Source organism: Salvia hispanica, chromosome 2 (assembly GCF_029641045.1).
Source record: "Salvia hispanica isolate PSC_SH4W2 chromosome 2, Shi_PSC_v1, whole genome shotgun sequence".
NCBI lineage: Eukaryota > Viridiplantae > Streptophyta > Magnoliopsida > Lamiales > Lamiaceae > Salvia > Salvia hispanica.
In genome coordinates this window covers 26,396,644-26,408,964 of record NC_142693.1, presented here as the reverse complement: position 1 = coordinate 26,408,964, position 12,321 = coordinate 26,396,644, and the positions used below count along the sequence as shown (strand labels likewise).

Below are 12,321 nucleotides of genomic sequence, written 5' to 3'. Positions count from 1 at the left end.
GGGTGGGGCCTGTAGCTCAGAGGATTAGAGCACGTGGCTACGAACCACGGTGTCGGGGGTTCGAATCCCTCCTCGCCCACAACCGGCCCAAAAGGGAAGTACCTCCCCCTCTGGGGGTAGGAAAATAATCTCTCTACCTTTTCCATTTCCTACTTTATCATTCCTTTACTTCACTTAACATAATTTTTCTTAATCTTCGTACTAGAAAGAAATGCCTCCATTACTATGGAACAAAGCGAGTACTATGAGTTTTTTTTAATTAAATTAATCTTTATATTTGTTAAATAACTTTTGAGTTACTTATATGCATGCTACAAACTAGTAAGATAAAACCTCCACTAATGTAAATTATTTATTAATAGTACTCCTTCCGTCTTATTCTACGTGAAAGCATTTTTACTTAGACACATGATTTTACGTAATATACTACTCCCTCTGTCCCATTTTAGGAGACCAGGTTTACCATTTTTGGGTGTTCCAATTTAAGAGTTCCGGTTAAAATATTCCATACATAATATTAGACTCCACATTCCACTAACCTTTTTCCACTCATATTTTATTATAAAACTAATATAAAAAGTAGAACTCACATTCCACTATCTTTTTCACCAACTTTCCTTAACATTTCTTAAAAAACACGTGTCGAACTCAACTAGAACTCCTAAAGTGGGACGTAGGGAGTATTATTTTTTTAATTTGATAGTTATACTATTATCTCTATATTCTAAATAAAAACTTTTAAAATTATGCTGATTTTAATGCAAAGTTGGTAAAGTATAAGAGAAATAAAGAGAAAAGTGTTTTAGTGAAAAATAGGTCTCATTCTAGTTGAGAGAAAAAATTTGCCAAGAATTTTTTAAACTTTTAGAAGATGAATAAAAAGAAAAGAATTTCTATTATTAGGAGACCGATGGAATATGAATTAAAAAGTGATGAAAAGTGGGGTCTAATTCTAGAAGAGGATGAAAGTTGACACCAGCGCAATAGCATGACAGAAATTTTGAATCAATATAGCTTCTCAATAACAAAGAAAAGTTGATTTTGAAGGTCTAAAGAGCTGACTAATGATGAGGACGTAGCTAGATTAATATGAGGTGAAGAATCTTATCGGCCAAAACTGCATTGATAAAATAAAAATAAAAATAAAAATTATTGGCCAACTTTTTAAGTAAATAATTTTGGGGTATATGAATATAATGTTACAGAAACACCTTTTTTTAATTTAATTTACAAATTAGTAACTAACTTATAACACTAGACCATTCCAAGGAAAAATCATCACTACTATTTAATTCTTCATGATAATATATGATTTTTAGACTACTTTTTCTTTATCTTTGTTAAATTATTTAAGTAGAAATTTTAAAAAATTCATATACAGCACGTACTCTTTCAAGGTATATATAGTGGTAGCTCATACCTTGTATACTCCATACAATTACCTCTTTAAAAATCAAGCCTAATGGATACATCTTCCCATCTCTGCCTCCTTATAACATCATTCTTACTACTTCAATGGTTGATTGATTATAGCTCAGCCAACTTAGATAGCAATAATGATCGTTCTTCACTTACTGCCTTCAAAACTCAAATCTCTTTTGATCCCCATAATATATTAACCAAAAATTGGAGTAGTGAGAGCAGTATTTGTAGTTGGATCAGAGTTATTTGTGATTCTCGCTATCACAGAGTGACTCAGCTGAATATATCATCTATGGGTGTTGCAGGAACCATATCTCCAGAAATCGGAAATCTTTCTTTTCTCATTTCTTTAGATATGAGCAATAACTCTTTTCATGGTCCTATTCCCTCATCTATTTTCAACATTTCAAGTTTAGAAGTTTTGAATTTGAGGAATAACAACTTGTCTGGCAGCCTACCTCTTGATATGTGCAAACACAATCTCCATAGGCTCAAGGGACTTAGTATTTCTTATAACAAGTTGTATGGGGAAATACCATCGAGTTTGGGGCAGTGTTCAAAGCTTGTGTATCTTTCTTTGTATAACAACAGTTTTAGTGGACACTTGCCAACACAAATTGGAAACTTGACATTCCTTCGAGGACTATACTTGGGTGCCAACAATTTAAGAGGTAAAATTTTATCTCCATGATCTCATCAAGACTTCATATTGCATGTACAAATTTATAGTATAATGTGATGTAAATTATTTACAGGTAATATTCCAAAAGAGATCAGTGCTCTTACGAATTTGCAATTTTTGGACATGAATACCAACAACTTAAGTGGTAAGATCTAATCTCCATGATCTCAAGATCGACTTCATATAACATGTACAAACTCGATGTTGATTTAATGCAATTAATTACTCTCAGGTATTATTCCAAAAGAGATTGGTGCTCTTACTAATTTAAAAGCTTTGAACATGAGTACCAACAACTTTATTGGCCCCGTGCCAAGTGAAATTGGGAACTTGAGATTGCTTCAACTATTATATTTGGACGCCAACAAGTTAAGTGGTAAGATATGATCTCCATGATCTCAAGACGTCATATAACATGTATACAAATTTGGATGTTGATATGATGTAGTTTACTCACAGGTAATATTCCAAAAGAGATCGGTGCTCTTACTAATTTACGAAGTTTAGACATGAGTACCAACAACTTTATTGGCCCCGTGCCAAGTGAAATTGGGAACTTGAGATTGCTTCAAGAACTATATTTGGGTGCTAACAACTTAAGTGGTAAGATTTGATTTCCATATATGATCTCAAGACTTCATATAGCATGTACAAACTCGGATGCTGATTTGATTTAATTTACTCGTAGGTAATATTCCAAAAGATATCAATGCTCTGACGAATTTACAAAATTTGGACATAAGTACCAACAACTTTATTGGCCCCATGCCAAGTGAAATTTGGAACTTGACAATGCTTCAAATGTTGGACATTCATAGCAACATGTTAAGTGGTAGTTAAGATCTTATGCCAAGCTCTTACATTCCCTATATTTTGTTTGTTTTGATCGATTTGATGCAATTTACTTACAGGTGTTATTCCGAAAGAGATTAGTGCTCTTGCTAATTTACAAACTTTGGACATTAGTGTCAACAACTTTAGTGGCCCCGTGCCAAGTGAAATTGGAAACTTGACAAAGCTTCAATGGTTGGCCCTTGGTATCAACATGTTAAGTGGTAAAATCTCATGTCAAGCTCTTACATTCTCCACATTTTATTTTGTTTTGATTGATTTTGATGCAATTTACTAACAAGTATTATTCAAAAAGAGATCAGTGCTCTTAGTAATTTACAAGGAGCATTGATTTAGATAAAATTGTAAATCATAACAATGTAATAACATTAGTACACTAGTAGAGTTTCCACATTTATTTATTTATATGACTATGTATAATATCATTTTTTATCAGCTCTTTATTCCTTTAAGAAATAATGTAATACTGGTTGTATGAACTCATTCTTCTTCTGGCCCATAATTGGAGTCCTATTTGATTTAGGCACGAATTTAAAAAATTGTAAAGATAAGTTGTTGGATAAGTTAGTGGAATATGAGTCTCACTTATATAAATTGGTTTCAACAAACTTTTACTTTATTATCTCTTCATCTCTTTTAATTTATTCTCTCTTTATTTCTCTTACTTTATTCTCTTTTACTTTATTCACCATCCATTTAACACACTATTCTTAACGAGGCGCTGAAAAGAAACGTCTCTATTAATGAGGAACAAAGAGAGTACTATTTATTTATAATTATGTTTATATGAGAAAAAAGTAGGTGAACTAAAATTAAAAGATAGTATATTTCACTTCAAAAAAGGAATTAGCGATGCAAAATTTTTGCTACGAATTACCGACGGAATTTTCCGTCGCTAAATTTTTTCCTTTTTTAAATAATTTATTTTCCGTCGGTAAAGAGCTCGTCGGTAAAAATAATTTTACCAACGGAAAATACTTTAATTAAAAAAGGAAAAAAATTTAGCGACGGAATATTCCGTCGGTAATTCCATTGGTAATTCGTAGCAAAAATTTTCGGTCGCTAATTCCGTCGGTAAACTGACATTTTTTTTAGTCTTTGAAATGGATAACCCAATCAATAATTAGTAGTAGTAAAAATTTAATCCCAAACCAATTCAATAAATGCGCAGTCTCTCTATGTATTGGAAGCTTCAATGAATTAAAAAGAGATGAAAAGTGGGGTCTAATTCTAGAAGAGGATGAAAGTTGACCCAATCAATAATTAGTAGTAGTAAAAATTTAATCCCAAACCAATTCAATAAATGCGCAGTCTCTCTGTATTGGAAGCTTCAATGAATTAAATTGTACGTAGTGCTGTCACGTGTCAAAATCAATCATTTCTAAAATCGATATTCAATCCCTCATATACAGCTCTCTTTATATTTGAATACAATTGCATTTCGATTTTATGCAACTTTTACGCAGATAATATTCCAAAAGAGATAAGTTATCTTGTTAACTTACAAATCTTGAGCATGAGTTCCAACAAGTTGACAGGATCATTGCCAAAGGAAATTGGAAACATGACATCCCTTACCAACTTATGGTTTAACAGCAATGAATTAAGTGGTATGATATTTTCTCTTTCATTACTCCTCTATCAATTTGAGTAATTTAGTGTACTTATTAATAGTATCTCTTGTGTGGCTGATTTATAATCTCACAGGTCATATTCCAAATGGAATTTTTCTTCTCAGTAAATTATTTATATTCGGAATTTCTAACAACCGACTTGGTGGATCATTGCCGAAAGAAATTGGTAACACAACCATCTTAAATGTGGATCTTACCTACAATAATTTAAGCGGTATGATTTTCGATTTCCTTTCATAATGTAAATTCTGCCCATTTCATTGATCAAGTTGATTTAACAATTAATGTTTGCTATCTCCATTTTACTATCTCCATTTATTTACATTATTCTGTTTGTACTTGTTGGCAATTGAAACTATAAATATAACATATAACTGTCCCAACATCAGTGTCAAGAGAAAACTGAAAATAGTATATAAGTCTCATGGGCCCTCCTCCTATCACCAATTGGTTTTAGGATGAAACCCATGGATTTCTATCATGGTATCAGAGCAGGTCGCCGACTGTGGGTCAAATTTAACTGACCCAGCAGTATATCTGGACTTAAAAATTTGGGCCAAGTGGTCCAACCGATCGAAAAAAAATTGGGCCGATTGTCCAGTCGATTAGAAAAAAAGTCCAACCCCTCCAAGATTCACCTTGAAGGGTTTGAGGGAGGGTGTTGGCAATTGAAACTATAAATATAACATATAACTGTCCCACATCGGTACCTTGAAGGGTTTGAGGGAGGGTGTTGGTAAGTGAAACTATAAATATAACATATAACTGTCCCACATCGGTGTCAAGAGAAAACTAAAACTAGTATATAAGTCTCATGGGCCCTCCTCCTATCACCAATTGGTTTTAGGATGGAACCCATGGATTTCTATTGGTACTTATATCACTCAACACTCAACACCATTGTTATATGATATCTTACTATGACGGAGAAAGTGTAAATAACACTATTACTAGAATATTGTCATGTAGGGTGACTTATATATGTCATTTGATTTGGCTAACTCTTTCATTATATTCTTTTCAAATATCAAGTCCTGTTAAAATGATAACTAACTTAGTTTGATATCTTTGATAACTTATCAACTCGTATATTAAAAATGTCAAAAACAATAACATTATCAACACAATTTTAGATTTATGTATTTGTGTTTTTGTGTTGATATTTAAATATAAATATCAATATTTCACATTTAGTACGATAATTCAAAATTATATATGTTGACATTTTTAATATAGTGAGTTGATTAGTTAGCAAAGTTATAATTTTAAGTTAGCTATCATTTAATTACACGCGTCCATGTATACATTACAATAATGCATTAATTTATGGCAACGATAGATTATTTTTTATTTCAATTAAATAGAAATTAACACGAAAAAAAATAAACTTTCAGGTCTGATACCATCCACCTTTGTGAATCAATCAAGACTGCTTAATTTAGGACTACGGTCCAACAACTTGAGTGGAAAGATTCCAGCATCCATTTGCAACTTGAGATCCCTCCAAATCCTCTATTTGTCAAACAATAATTTGGAAGGAGCAATTCCAGATTGTTTGGGAAACTTGGGCTCATCTGCGCTTATCATCTCTTTGAATGCAAATAAACTTAGCGGCATCATACCATCAACATTCCTAAAGGGTTGCAGACTTGAGTCAATCAATCTAAATGGAAACAAATTGGAAGGAACACTTCCCCAAACATTGGGCAACTGCAAATATTTGGTTAACGTGGACATTGGTGATAACAAAATACAAGGTGGGTTTCCCTTTTGGATGGAAACACTCCCTCAACTTCGCGTTCTTGTTTTGAGGTCAAATAAGTTCAATGGTACGATGTCGGTGTTTTTAAAAACTAAGCGGCCTTTCCCAAAGTTGCAAGTATTGGATGTGTGATATAATGCATTTATTGGCTCTCTATCCGACAGATATTTCAAGAACTTTCGGGGTATGATAGATGTAACAGCCCGACATTTCTAGGGTATAATAAATGCGGCGACTGTTAACTAGGCGAACGTAAGTGCAACAAGAACATAGACTAGGGTTTCAATTAAAGAGATTTGACCAAGAATTTAATGAAGCATCAAGGCAATAAGTCAACGACTAACTCACGAGAATCAAGACTTAATAGATTAGGCTCAAAAGTCAAAGGTTTAGCATAATTCCAACAAACGCAATAATTTCCCTCAATCCAAAACAAAGAATTAAGTTCACCATAACCAAGATAACAAGTTCAAAAATATTCAGCGGAAGCATATCAAGAGAAAGCGGAGCCATGTATGAAGACACGACTACACTTATAGTTCCAACATCCATTTTATTCGATTCAATCTTCTCAACACCACCGACCGCCCATCGCCGCTCAACCTGCACATAGGGAAAACACATGCAGGGCTGAGTATTTTAAACATACTCAGTGGACTCATGCCAAAACATTTTATAGTTATGCCACCCTTACCATAGTGAACTCGAGTTTTGCATTTATTTAAAGATAAGCATCGAGTATCACAAAAATATATCATGGACTGGCCAGTCAAATAATACCTCCCATTTTCTCATCAATCATCATTATCATATGGTGCGACGAAGTGTGGCCACACTTTCGCCCACGAGATCGGCCGACTAGCAAGGACGGCTCCCGATCTCCAGTGTACACTAGCCTGATAGGGTTTGCGGCCCTACTCAGACCCGAATTCGTTTTTATAGCCACTGTAGCCTAATGGAGCATACTCACAATCTAGGCATCAGGCACACATAATATCCAAAATAATTTATAGGCATGGCATAACAGTTCAATCCACCCTTATTTCTCCAACATCATAAATTTGCATATAGAAGAGTTTAGAATAAAGCCCACCTCGATTTCCTTCAAGTTCAACACAAAAAAATGCACTTCTTCTTGATATCCCACCGGGAACGCGAACTATCACCTTTAGTTCATATTTTCCAAATAAGTCTCAAATCATGGATTAAAATTATGCATGATCTCACGTTTCCCTTTTTCCTTCGATTATTTCCAAAATCAACAATCAAAATCAAAGTACGATTATCATATCGTTTTTATTCCCACAACGATTCCAGATTTATCATCAACTCGTGTCACGTATGAGTGTTTCCCACACACAACACACGCACACACACAACCACACATACACGGTCACATAAACACATGCATACAAATTTCACCAATTAAAAATCCCCCTTCACTCGTTCTAAATGCATGTGGACTCAAGAACACCGATTAATCGGTAGAGGAAGAAAAGATTAATAATAGAAGTACCTTTTCTTGCAAAAACAAACGGTAGAAACAAGTAGAATCTTGATTCTTCAATGAATTCTTGAATTGCAGCTTCAATTCTTCTCCAAAAGATGAAGAATTAATGGAGAAAGTATAAGAAAAATTTGAGAGAGTGGGGAGAGAGAAGTGGACGAAAATTTGGAGGAGTGGGCGACGGTTTTTGATGCTAGGGTTTTGATTCTCCCTCTTATATTTATAGAGTGCAAGATATACTCCAATAATTAAATAAATCAAGATTTGGAGAGGATTTGGTGGAAGAAGTGGCGTTACAATGGTTGAGAGAAAAGGGGATTTCAAAATTTAGGCCTTTTAATTAGCCTATGATTTAATTTAAATATTTCACGGAGTAGAATAAAATATCATGGAGCAAGAAAATAATAAATATTACTCCCCAATTAAAGTCAAAAGTGGCATGTAGTTTAGGGTTCTCAAAAGGGATTTAATATAAAATCCTAATTTAATTAGGATATGGTAAGATCTTCTTAGATTTGGCAAGATATGCTAGGATATTTGAATTTAATTATGGAAGAGAATAAACAAGGGATCAAATAATATAATAAAAATAATCCCTTCTCCCATAATAAGGGAATTTCAAAAATCCCTCTAGACCAATCATAGGTTTCGAAATTTTCATCAATTAAATAGGAATAATCGGACTTTGGATTTAATTTGGATAATTATCCCAAGCAATAATTAAATCCAAGAAAAATAGGATTTCTTTCCCATAAATAGGAGAGGGTCGAAAATTCCACATACTTAAATAATGCTCCTACTAAATTCTCACTCATCCCTTAGGAAAATAATTCTCCACAAATATTATTTCTTCCCACATCAAAATATCCACATTTTTTTTCGAAAATCATCTCCATTTCACATTTTCAAACGACTTTGACCTTTCCACGGCCACGTCATATTTTCCACAGAATTGACTATTTAATAGCCACGTCACATATTCCATATGTTTGACTATTCAACTCAACCTCAACTCAAAATCGCAATTAGGTCACAAGAATATTGAAATTAATTCACGCATCAATTAATTCCACATATCATAGCATTAAAAGCATTTAATGCAAAATTTCCACGTCACAAAAATTAGGGTTCGAAAAAGCGGGGCGTTACATCCTACCACCCTTAAAAGAAATTTCGTCCCGAAATTTGGTACCTTCATGGAAAATGTTCTGGGTACATTTCCATCATTTATCCTCGAGCTCCCACGTGGCTTCCTCGTATTCATGGTTTCTCCAAAGTACTTTCACGCTAGCAATAGATTTGTTCCTCAAGATTTGAACTTTACGGTCCAAGATCATCTGAGGTCGCTCCTCGTAACTCAAATCCGGATTCAAGGCAACTTCTTCATAGTGAATCACGTGTTTTGGGTCGAACACATACTTTCGCAACTGCGACACATGGAAAACGTTGTGTACGTTCCCAAAGTTTGGCGGTAGCGCTAATCGATATGCTACGGGTCCTACTCCTTCGAGAATTTCATAAGGACCGATAAATCGTGGTTTTCAACTTTCCCTTAACACCAAAACGAGTTATCCCTTTCGACGGGGATACCTTAAGAAACACTTTATCACCGATTTGAAATTGTAAGTCGGTCCGTCGAACATCAGCGTAAGACTTTTCTCTGTCTTGGGCTTCCTTCATTCTCACACGGATTTGTCGAACAATTTCGATCATCTCCTCGACTGCGTCGGGTCCAAGTACCCTTCGTTCGCCAACTTCATCCCAGTAGAGCGGTGATCTACATTTTCTTCCATATAAGGCTTCATACGGAGCCATGTTAATCGTTGCTTGGAAGCTGTTGTTGTATGCGAATTCGATCAACGGTAGTGCGGTCTCCCAACTTCCGCCTCGGTCGAGCACCACGGCTCTTAGCATATCCTCGAGAGTTTGTATCGTCCTCTCGGATTGTCCATCCGACTGCGGGTGAAACGCCGTGCTAAAGTTCAATCGCGTTCCAAGCTCGCGCTGTAGACTAATCCAAAATTTTGATGTGAACTTCGGGTCACGATCAGACGTAATCGTCACTGGGACTCCATGCAATCGCACGATTTCTCTTATGTAGATACGCGCTAGTCTATCCGATCCATGCGTTATCGGAATCGGTATGAAATGCGCACATTTGGTGAGTCGATCCACAATCACCCAAATGGCGGTGTTTCCTTTGAGAGTCTTTGGCAAAGCCGTCACGAAATCCATGGTGATGTGCTCCCACTTCCACTCGGGTATTTCCAACGGTTGTAGTTTTCCATAAGGTCGTTGATGTAAAGCCTTCACCTGCTGGCAGGCTAAGCAACGTTCTACAAATGTCGCGATATCCTTCTTCATACCATTCCACCAAAATGACTTCTTCAAGTCTTGGTACATTTTGGTGCTTCCCGGGTGAGCAGTGTATGGAGTCTCATGAGCTTCACTCATGATCTCATTCTTGAGTTCCTCGTTGTCGGGCACGCATAGTCTTCCTTCAAAGATGAGGGCATTGTCGGACTCCTCACTAAAATTTCCCGATTTGCCCGTTCTCACTTCCACTCGAATCCCTTCGAGTTTCGCATCCATTCGTTGCGCTGCAACGATTCTTGTTTTCAAGTCTGGCTCCACCACTAAGGTGGCAATTCGTCTTTCCACCGTTTCAGGTGCCCTTATTACTTCCAATCGCAAATTCCTAAACTCTCGTATCAAACTTTCCTCTTCCGTTAGGAAAGCTAATTGCGGATGGTCCTTTCGGCTCAAAGCGTCTGCCACCACATTTGCTTTGCCGGGGTGGTAATTGATACCACAATCGTAGTCCTTCACTAGTTCGAGCCACCTTCGTTGTCGCATGTTCAGTCCTTCTGCTCGAAGAAATGTTTCAAGCTCTTGTGGTCCGTAAAGATTTCACATCGAACTCCGTAGAGATGATGCCTCCAAATCTTTAGGGCGTGTACCACTGCTGCTAACTCCAAATCGTGTGTTGGGTAATTCAACTCGTGTGGTCTCAACTGTCGTGACGCGTAGGCGATCACCTTGTTGTTTTGCATCAACACGCATCCTACTCCAACCTTCGAAGCATCGGTGTAGACTACGTAATTCACTCCAGACTCGGGCACAACTAACACTGGCGCGGTTGTCAACTTCTCCTTCAAGAGTTGAAAGCTTGCTTCACACTCTGGGGTCCAATTCACCTTGACTCCCTTCTTAAGTTGTTGCGTCATTGGTCTCGCTATCTTGGAGAACCCTTCTATAAACCTTCGGTAGTATCCTGCCAAACCTAGGAAACTCCGAATCTCGTTTGGGGTTGATGGTGACTTCCATTGTTGCACAGCTTCAACTTTGGCGGGGTCCACTCTAATCCCTTCCGCCGATACGATATGTCCAAGAAAGTTTACTTCCTTAAGCCAAAATTCACACTTGCTAAATTTGGCGTACAGCTTCTCATTTCTCAAAGTCTCCAAAGCGATCCGTAGATGCGCCTCGTGCTCCTTCTCGTTCTTCGAGTAGACTAAAACGTCATCGATAAATACTAAGATGAATTTATCCAAGTACGGATGGAATATTCGATTCATCAAATCCATAAATACCGCTGGGGCATTCGTCAATCCGAACGACATCACTACAAACTCGTAGTGTCCATATCTTGTGCGGAATGCGGTCTTCGGTATGTCCTCCCTTCGAACTCGTAGCTGGTGATATCCGGACCTCAAGTCCATCTTTGAAAAGACTCCGGCTCCTCGAAGTTGATCAAACAATCATCTATCCTCGGCAGTGGATATTTGTTCTTAAGAGTCAACTTGTTTAGCTCCCTATAGTCGATGCACATCCTCATCGACCCATCCTTCTTCTTCACGAAAAGAACTGGCGCGCCCCACGGCGAAACACTAGGCCTAACAAAACCTAGGTCCATGAGCTCTTGGAGTTGTATCTTGAGTTCCTCCAACTCCTTAGGCGCCATTCGATATGGTGCTTTGGATACGGGTGCTGCTCCCGGCTCGAGATCGATGGTAAACTCCAATTGTCGGTCTGGCGGTGGTCCAGGTAATACTTCGGGAAAAACATCTGGAAATTCCCGCACAACAGCGACGTCTTCCACTCTTCTTTCATCATTCTCATCGCCGTGAAGATAGACGAGATAGGCAGGTCGCCCCTTTCTCATCATCGCGGTAGCTTGCAGCGTAGAGATTATTGCAGTTCATCGGTTCCTCGAGATTCCACGGTACACGATTGGTTCCTTTCCCGGAGCTTGTAGAGATATTTGTCTTTCCTTACAACGAATCGTTGCGTAATTCGCGGCCAACCAGTCCATTCCTAGGATCACGTCGGTATCTTTCATCGCCATAACTTGTAAATCGTGAGCGACTATCTTAAGTTCTCCTAGCACGATTTCTATGTTCGAGCACGTTCGAGATATTTCTATCGTTCCTCCTACTGGTGAGGACACCATCATTCTATG

General features: G+C 37.1%; 1 non-coding gene and 1 pseudogene across 2 annotated transcripts; both read left to right on the top strand.

The window, feature by feature from the left end:
* On the top strand, positions 1 to 79 carry TRNAR-ACG (transfer RNA arginine (anticodon ACG)). Its single transcript has one exon. It is a non-coding gene; the product is annotated as a tRNA-Arg (tRNA).
* A 1,509-nt stretch (positions 80 to 1,588) lies between these two features.
* Positions 1,589 to 6,568, top strand: LOC125198526 (uncharacterized; annotated as a pseudogene). The gene is made up of 9 exons (XR_016135558.1): positions 1,589 to 2,093; positions 2,178 to 2,249; positions 2,337 to 2,480; positions 2,564 to 2,707; positions 2,793 to 2,936; positions 3,016 to 3,159; positions 4,423 to 4,566; positions 4,664 to 4,804; positions 5,985 to 6,568. The product of XR_016135558.1 is annotated as an uncharacterized LOC125198526 (transcript).
* The last annotated feature ends 5,753 nt before the right edge of the window (positions 6,569 to 12,321 follow it).